The sequence below is a fragment of the Ctenopharyngodon idella genome, chromosome 8 (genome assembly GCF_019924925.1).
Source record: "Ctenopharyngodon idella isolate HZGC_01 chromosome 8, HZGC01, whole genome shotgun sequence".
NCBI lineage: Eukaryota > Metazoa > Chordata > Actinopteri > Cypriniformes > Xenocyprididae > Ctenopharyngodon > Ctenopharyngodon idella.
In genome coordinates, this window is record NC_067227.1 from 8,406,568 (window position 1) to 8,414,631 (window position 8,064).

The 8,064-nt window shown below is 35.5% G+C and overlaps 1 long non-coding RNA gene across 1 annotated transcript; it reads right to left on the bottom strand.

Moving 5' to 3' along the window:
• Positions 1-3,811: 3,811 nt before the first annotated feature.
• Positions 3,812-5,342, bottom strand: LOC127518159 (uncharacterized). The gene is made up of 3 exons (XR_007931471.1): positions 5,187-5,342; positions 4,945-5,046; positions 3,812-3,890 (listed from the first exon to the last, which is right to left on the bottom strand). It is a non-coding gene; the product is annotated as an uncharacterized LOC127518159 (long non-coding RNA).
• Between the last annotated feature and the right edge of the window lie 2,722 nt (positions 5,343-8,064).

Genomic DNA, 8,064 nt, shown 5'->3' on the forward strand with positions numbered 1-8,064 from the left:
TCTTGCTTTTCACTAAAAACAGTTAAACATGCCTTGAGGCCCCTATATTAAGTTCCATTAGTGAATTCTGTAGTAAAATTTCAGTTTTTAATTCATGCTTGTGCATATACATTGATTGTATTGTTTCAAATTAAGTTACAGATTAACTTACAGACTTCGACTGTGGCCCTAAATTTTTTACTGTCTTCCAAAACATAAAAATGTAAAGCCCTGTGCAGACACTAAGTGTTACATATTCTCATAACATGTACATTTATTTCATTTAGGCCTACCATCAGTACTACCCACGGGTAGTAGATCACTCTGGTCAACTTTTTCATCCTGAACTGAGTAGGTGTTCTTGACTTCTCTCCTTTCTCTCAGAAGTAAAGCAGTTAGTCCCAGTAAGGTAAATAGTACCATTTTGAATGTGGTAACTACCGTAAGCTGCCAGATGTGCAAATGAGTATCACTTTACTGAGCAACTAGCAACAAGATGTGCAAAGTGAGAATCCACGTATGAAGCTGCAAGATATGCAAAGTGAGATTCCACGTATGAAGCTGCAAGATCTGCAAAGTAACACTAGAACTAGAACACTAGAACTGATGCAGATTGAGTGTGAGTCTGTTTATGTCAGCATATTGCTGTGACGTCACATTTGAGCAAAGTGAGTCTGTTTATGTCAGCATATTGCTGTGACGTCACATTCTAAATGACATTCCAAAGCTGCTGCAAGAGCGCTGTTGGTGAGTCCCTACCTGATTGGTCCGTTTTGCAATATGGGCGGGGCGTCTGCGTTTATTTAGGAAAATCATCATACCGCTGTCTGTTTGGTGAATCAATGCTTATTTATTAATTGGTGCCGATTTCAGTCGTCCTCAGGTAAGAATTATGGTCTAATATTGTCTTTTGCGTTGTAAATTATTTATGTGGTGTAACTTTGGAGAGCGTCAAAGGTTTTTATTTACAACGTGTTTTTACAGCGTTGAACAACGTAAACAAAATGTAGACGATGTACATTAGTCGAAGTAAGACATTCGTTGTGCAGTGTAAACAGCTTCACTGATTATTACGGAAATGTGTGTGAGATCGCGATGAACTTAGATGTGTGACAGCTTTTTACAGCAGGCAGTGCCAAGTTGCGTGGGTCTCCCTTGCTCTCAGAGGATTAGCCTATCTATGTGTAATGTAAACATGACGGTAATTTACTGTCTTTAAATATTTTTACAACATGCAAATGTGAATGCGGATTCAACATTTGATGAGTTATGTGGATTTTGTTGTAATAACGTTAGTTAATGGTTTAATTTTTTTAAATTAATGTTTCGGCTCAGGCATCATGCCGTGCGACAGCAGAAAACAGAAAAAGCGCCAAGAACGTGAAGTAAAAGAGCAAGAAGTTAGCCTATGTATTTTTGTAATATTTTAAGTTCTCATTCAGTCTTAAGAAACCATGGAAAATAACAAAAACAATACTCCATATTCAAAATTACTCCACTGTTTCGTTAGAAATGCCCATGATTAAATTTAATTTTCAAGTTGTCAGTACACATCAATAGCTTAATCTAAACAATACGTGTTTTATAGGTAGAAGAAATAAACATGCCTATTTAGTCGTGTAAGCTGTCGTCTGACTTCTGTCAGTGCTTTAAAAACAATGTCCATTAGTCTAAAGTTTGCATATTTAGAGAATTATTGATGCATTTTATTGAGAAAACTATATTTGTCATGCTTTAGGTTTGTAAATCGCGCATTTGGATAATCATTTCAGCTGTACGTGTTATAACTTTTTCTGACAGCTAGATGGTGCCAGAGCATTACTTTCAGCTATCTGTCAACCAAAATTTGGACTTAATCTTCCTTAATTGCTCACTGCCAGTTTGATGTTTTGTTTGTCAGTCTTTATTCATTTATACTTGTTAAATGATTAATATACTGAAAATCATTGTAATAAATACTAATATTATTTGAAATCAACTGACACTGTATGTTGTTTGTTGACTGCGAAACTGTACTGAAAGAACAGGGATGGGGTCAGTCATTTTGGGGGTTTTATGAGCGTTTTATTAAGGCCTTTTTCCAAATTAATTGTTATTTATGAATCTGTATGATATGAAAGTATTTTTATAACATCTGCCAAATAGGACTGAAGCATAGGGACTAAAGGCGTTACACAGTGCTTAGAGGTGTTGCAGGTGTGCCTACAAGTAACCTTTGTGTTTCAGATGTCAGAATACCATGGCCACTCTCATCACCACCTACAACTAACCCTCGCTGTGCCGAAGTTAGACTATGGCTCCCAAAACACCACCTTCAAGAAATCTTTTTAAGATGTTTGAAAACATTCCTGATCATACTTTTCAGGAGTACTGCAATTCTGGAGGCAATGCTGGGATAGATGTTAGACGGTTCATCCCCCTTGATCAGCAGGAACTGCCTAGCGACATTCATCCCTTAACTACCCAGTTGTAGAGCAGTTTAGTAAAGTGACAAGGCAGAACTAAACAACCCTCCGTAGGTAGCTAGACCGTCCCATTTAACAACGCTCAATCCGACCTTCACGGGCTTCTTATAAGAAATGTGTAGAAAAATTACACAATGTGTAACACTCTAATTTTGTGTCAGTATTAACTAAAAATGTGTAGAAAAAAATAACCTCTTTTACACATATCCATGTGTAGTTTAAAAATTAACACAACTTGGGAATTTACTCGCAGCATTTAATACAATAGGTGTAGACTGATGTGCTTAACAAACTTAGTGGGTTTTTTTGTTTTTGTTTTTTTATAACATGTCCGTTTATTAGGTAATTGAACTGAACCAATAGCAACTAGGGACTTCGACTGAATAGAATCCAGTCAGCCGATAGTCTTTTAATGACAGCGACCATTTAGTTTTTACATCTATATTGTAATATACCATATCACTTAATTATGTTAATCTATTAATGGATTTCGCACGCAAAATTTCGCCAAGCAATGGTAACGTTAAATGTGACCGCTCCTGTGTATTGCACTCGGTTTACACAAAATGTCACCTGTAATGGCGTATTAAAAATGGTCTACTCCTTAGTGATTGTCTTAAGTAGTTGTAGTGGATTTGAAAGTTTGCTGAAATGATTGGCAATATGTGATAAGTGCTATGGAGCCATTGGTGCAGTGCAGGCTAGGTAACGTTAGCATACAATATATAAATATGCTAACTTTATAAGTGACTTTTGCATTATGTCTACAGTAAATGAACTAATCAGAAGATGGACCATTTTCTATTCAGTGAGTCTCACCAGATTGAATTTATTCAGGTAAGCATTGCAGTAAAACTCACTAATCATTAATTCATACCAAATCAATCATTCTAAACAACTGTAGTTTTTATTTTTGAATTCCATACGGTAAAAAATATTTTTTTTAAATATATTTCAAAATATACAAAAAAAAATGGCCAAATAATCGCTAAAATATATTTCTAAAAATATTTTCAAATATATTTACATAAATTTCTAAAAATATTTTTCAAAAGCATTTAAAAATATACTTTGCCCTACATTTTCAACCAAAGAAAATACATTCACATGTGACATTTGAAAAACTTTTATTTGTTGTCTATAACACGTGAACATTTGAATAAAAATCAGCAAGGAACATACTTTACAATGTTCAAAAAATATACAATATTACAATATATTCAAACAAATATAACTTTTTTGCTTTCAAGAAGTCTCCGTTTCCCCAGTTCAAATCCTCAAAGCCTCCTTGGACACATTTGGAAATCAGTTTTTGTTTTTTAGTTAACTAAATGTTTCTAGTAAATTTTCCTTTCACCAAGTATTGACTTACCTATATGGCTGCCATGGTTTCCTCGTCAAGGGCACTTCTTCTCTCTCCACCACTGTCAGTTTTGCTCTTAGCTCCTACAAAAGACAAAACAGAACATCTGTACAGGTATAGAGGACATGCACTTTATCTTCTGACTAGTTATGGATTTCCTGATATTTTTGTTTACACTGGAACTAAAACAATTACAGGTATACTGGATTTTAAAGATATTTAATGGGCATATTTTTGGACAGTACAGTAAAGAAACTGATGATTGCGGAGAGGTTGAATTAGCCTTTCTTTACACTTCTGCATTGCATTTTCACTTTTACAAATGAAGGGATAGTGGAATATCACAAAGGCACATTCATTTAAGCTAACTTAACTTAAAAGGGATAATCCACCCAAAAACAGAAATGATCTCATCATTTACTTGCCCTCATATGCTGTTCCACATGATTATGACATTCTCTTTTTCTGTGGAACACAAACAGATATTTTAAGAAAAATAATCCATCTCTGTGAGCTCACACAAGAAGGTCAAAAACCAAACAAAGTGAACATGATGGTAATCCATATGACATCAGTTGACGAATCAATGTCTTCTGAAGTGAAACAATAGGTATATTTGAGAAATACTATTATGGTAAATTTGTTGCCAACTGTCAAATTTGGGCTCAAACTCGGCATGTTGTAATTTGTGATGTGTGTTTTAAAGCTTGAGGAGTCATTTGGAAGCACAGACTTTAAAATATTAGTATTTTTCTAACACGCACCTATTGTTTCACTTCAACAAGGGTCATATTGACTACTGTTGTTTTTTTACTCTGTGGTTTTTGAAGCGTCGACTTTACACTTGCACTTACAGAGATGGATTATTTTCTAAAAATCATCATTTGAAAGTCATATTCTGAGAGTATTTTCATTTTTGGGTGAAGTATCCCTTTTTTTTAGTATTATCAGAAACAAAAACTTTATTTTTCTTCGCCAAAAAAAAAAAATCTGTAATTTGGCCTTTATATTTAAATACAACTTTTGAATTTCTACAGTCTTTTGAATTCTGTTTCTTCCATGTTTATTACCATGCAGCTGTTTTGTATAAAGTGTTACAGAAATGAAGATGATTTGACTATAAACACTATCCTGTACCTATGACTTGTGGTCAGAGGCTCTCCAGCGCAATCGTTGGGCTGGTGGGGCAGCCCGCATGTGGACAAAGAAGCGTCTTGACAGATGGGTTTGGACCCGCACCTGTTCCAGACAGACAGAAACAGATATTAACAAAGACACAAGTGCAGAGAACATATCAATTCATAAATTACACAAATAAAATAATTAAATACTTTTAAAAAATTATTCTACTTCTTAAAGTGTCTCATGATCATTCTCACCTTGTTGCTGTTGCACAAACTATCTCCACTTCTGCTTCTGAAAATAAAAAGTACATACAGTAATGAATGACACATGTAAACCTGTAGGTGGTGACAAATACGCATCTTTTGTTACAATCGACTTATTGAATCACTGGCTCAACTGGTTCATCGAAAACAGCTTGTCATTCAGCAAAAAGTGAGCAAAAACTACGGTATTATATAACCTAGGCTATATTAAAAAAAAAATTATAGAAAATTTGAGACAATGAAACGCCATTAATGCCAAACCAGCGTATGCCTGAAATCTAATAAGGAGCGAATAACGTGTGCCAAATTAACAAGTTTAGCAAAACATTTAAATTTAGCAAATAACTTACAGGCTCCACTATCAGTGACAGGATCACGTGAGCATCGTCGTTCAACAAGAGTACCCCGGGGATGAAGTGTTTTTGTAGGCCAACCCGGAAGTTAGCGGCGCACGGGTTCCCTCGATCGAAAGCCTATGCGTTTTTCCCATAGACTTTTGGAAAATCGCAAAAAATAAGCTCTGTGTTTAACAAAGGGATATGACACACGTTTTGTCTATCAAGATAATCTTTACAAGTTAACACAACATTTATACATTTTGAAGCCTAAATAAAGTCGTCAGATATAAAAAGCTAACAGTAGGCTATAAACGGACTACAGCACACCATGGTCGCGGATCAACGTCACCACCACCAAGCTTCCTCAAACTTTATTTAAAAAACAACTTTATTTAAAAACATGCTTGCTGATTATGATCTGCGCTGTGTATGAATACTTATCCACTTTTTCCATAAGAAATGCTGTCCAAATGTCCTGTTTGTCATGATGACGTCTAAAGTCCCCGCCAAAGGAAGTAGTCCCTTTTGGCAATTTCTTAGCAACCGCTGTTTTTAAGACACAATAAAGGTTTAAAAAATCACAAGCGGGTTATAACTGGTGTGTTTTATATCATAGATCAAAACGTGAAAATATTTAGAGGCTTTGTTAACCACAGACCTTATTTCAGGCGATTTAGCAAATACCCATTCAAAAAACCCATAGACTTTGGGGCGATGGAACCGGAAGTCCTAAAATGCTAACTCGCTTCCGGGTTTTGCCTACAAAAACACGTCATCCCTGAGGTACTCTATAGAGCTTGGCAAACTACGTCACTGCGCGTTGCATTTTGGGTAGTCGCCGCCATGTTTTAGGTCACGCTCAGGAGCGTACAATGACAACAAATACAAATCACCAAGTGAAAAAACGACTGTATTTACGTTAATTTTTTAAAGAGCTGCTTGTACTTGCTTAGAATAAATGGACTAATATTTGAATCTCTTGTGTTTCTCAGTCGAATCTCAGTCGTGTGGCCAGGAGACGATATACACACGCATAGAAATCATACTGCCGCCTTCTATCGTACCACACACAGGAGTGATTTCTCTATTGCAGTTTTTAATAACTAAGTGGTACCGATATATCTGCCAGATAAAATAATAAACACAATATAGATTGATCTCAGCCAGCATATCATCAAATCGCCCTTATTTCTTAATGTTAAAGCATTAAGGGATAACATAACAGCATGACCCTCTGTAATGCAGCTCTGAAATGAATTACATTGTGGAGTCGCTAGTAAGTTTTACTGGACTTAAATGGAACAAATGCATGATCTTACTGAGAGAAGCTGAACAATGAATCAAAGGTGTGCTGCTTTATGAACACGGAGAGTGATCGCAAGTGTTATTAACAAACAAAACGTAGTAAACACCAAACTAATAAAGCATGTACAGAAAAGCAGATGAGCAACGCAACACATTTAATTACACAAGCATTTTCCTCCCATAAAGAAAACGCTTAATGGACAGTGGAATAAAGACCAAACACTATACTAAAGCGTACTATACAGAAAAATTGGTGTGTGCAGAATTTGATCTTTTAATATCACTTATAGGCTACATTATGCGACGTTAAGCATTTTCTTTATAACGGTTTTATACGGATGAAAACGTTTTGTTCATATTCTGGGCTTTTGCTGTACATAGTTTCTATGCGAGGAAAACGTTTAACGTGAAATTAAACGCGTTGCGTTCAAATTCTGGGCTCAACTGCTTTTCTGCACATATTATGGTTTATTAGTATGATGTTTACTTACATTAAGCCACGTTAAGCGTTTTAGAATGTCCCGAAAATGGGATAAAATGGCGCTCCATTTCACATCCGTTTTCCACGCTGGTCAGTATATGCAGATAGTTTATAACACAGCCAGCGTTCACCATTCTAATATGTTTTTAACTGTAATATAAATTTTAACATCTACCTCTACTGTACTGTCGGTGACCTAAAGTCCCAGAATGCATTGCGTTGCTGACGTCACGTTCACAGACTCTATAGCAAGCGGCACGGTCTCCCAAACACTCTACAGCTGAAATTTTAAAAAATATTAAACATTTTGTGTGTAACGTTAGTTTTCGCTAGTGTCCAAATTAAAAACAACTAACGTTAAAACGGAAATCTAAACATCTCAGATGCGTCTCATGTGAGCAAATGAAACCAACAGGACATTAAATTGACAAATAAAGTTAAAAAAAAACCTTGACAATACAAAACATTATGCATCCAAAGTAGCAATTAACATTACATATGTGAAAAATGATGACTAAAAATACATTTATAACTCACCTTTTCCTCCGAGAACTCCCGATTACCGACCGTTACAGATCAAAGTGACGCGCATGCGCAGTACTCAAAGTCCGTGAACGCTGCTAGTGGTTTCCAATTCAAATTACATCAAAGTTATTAACATCGTACATCTAACGATTTTATTCATCTATTCGTTTTTTTGACGTGCATTTAAATGCTATATTATACTGACATTAAATTACAAATA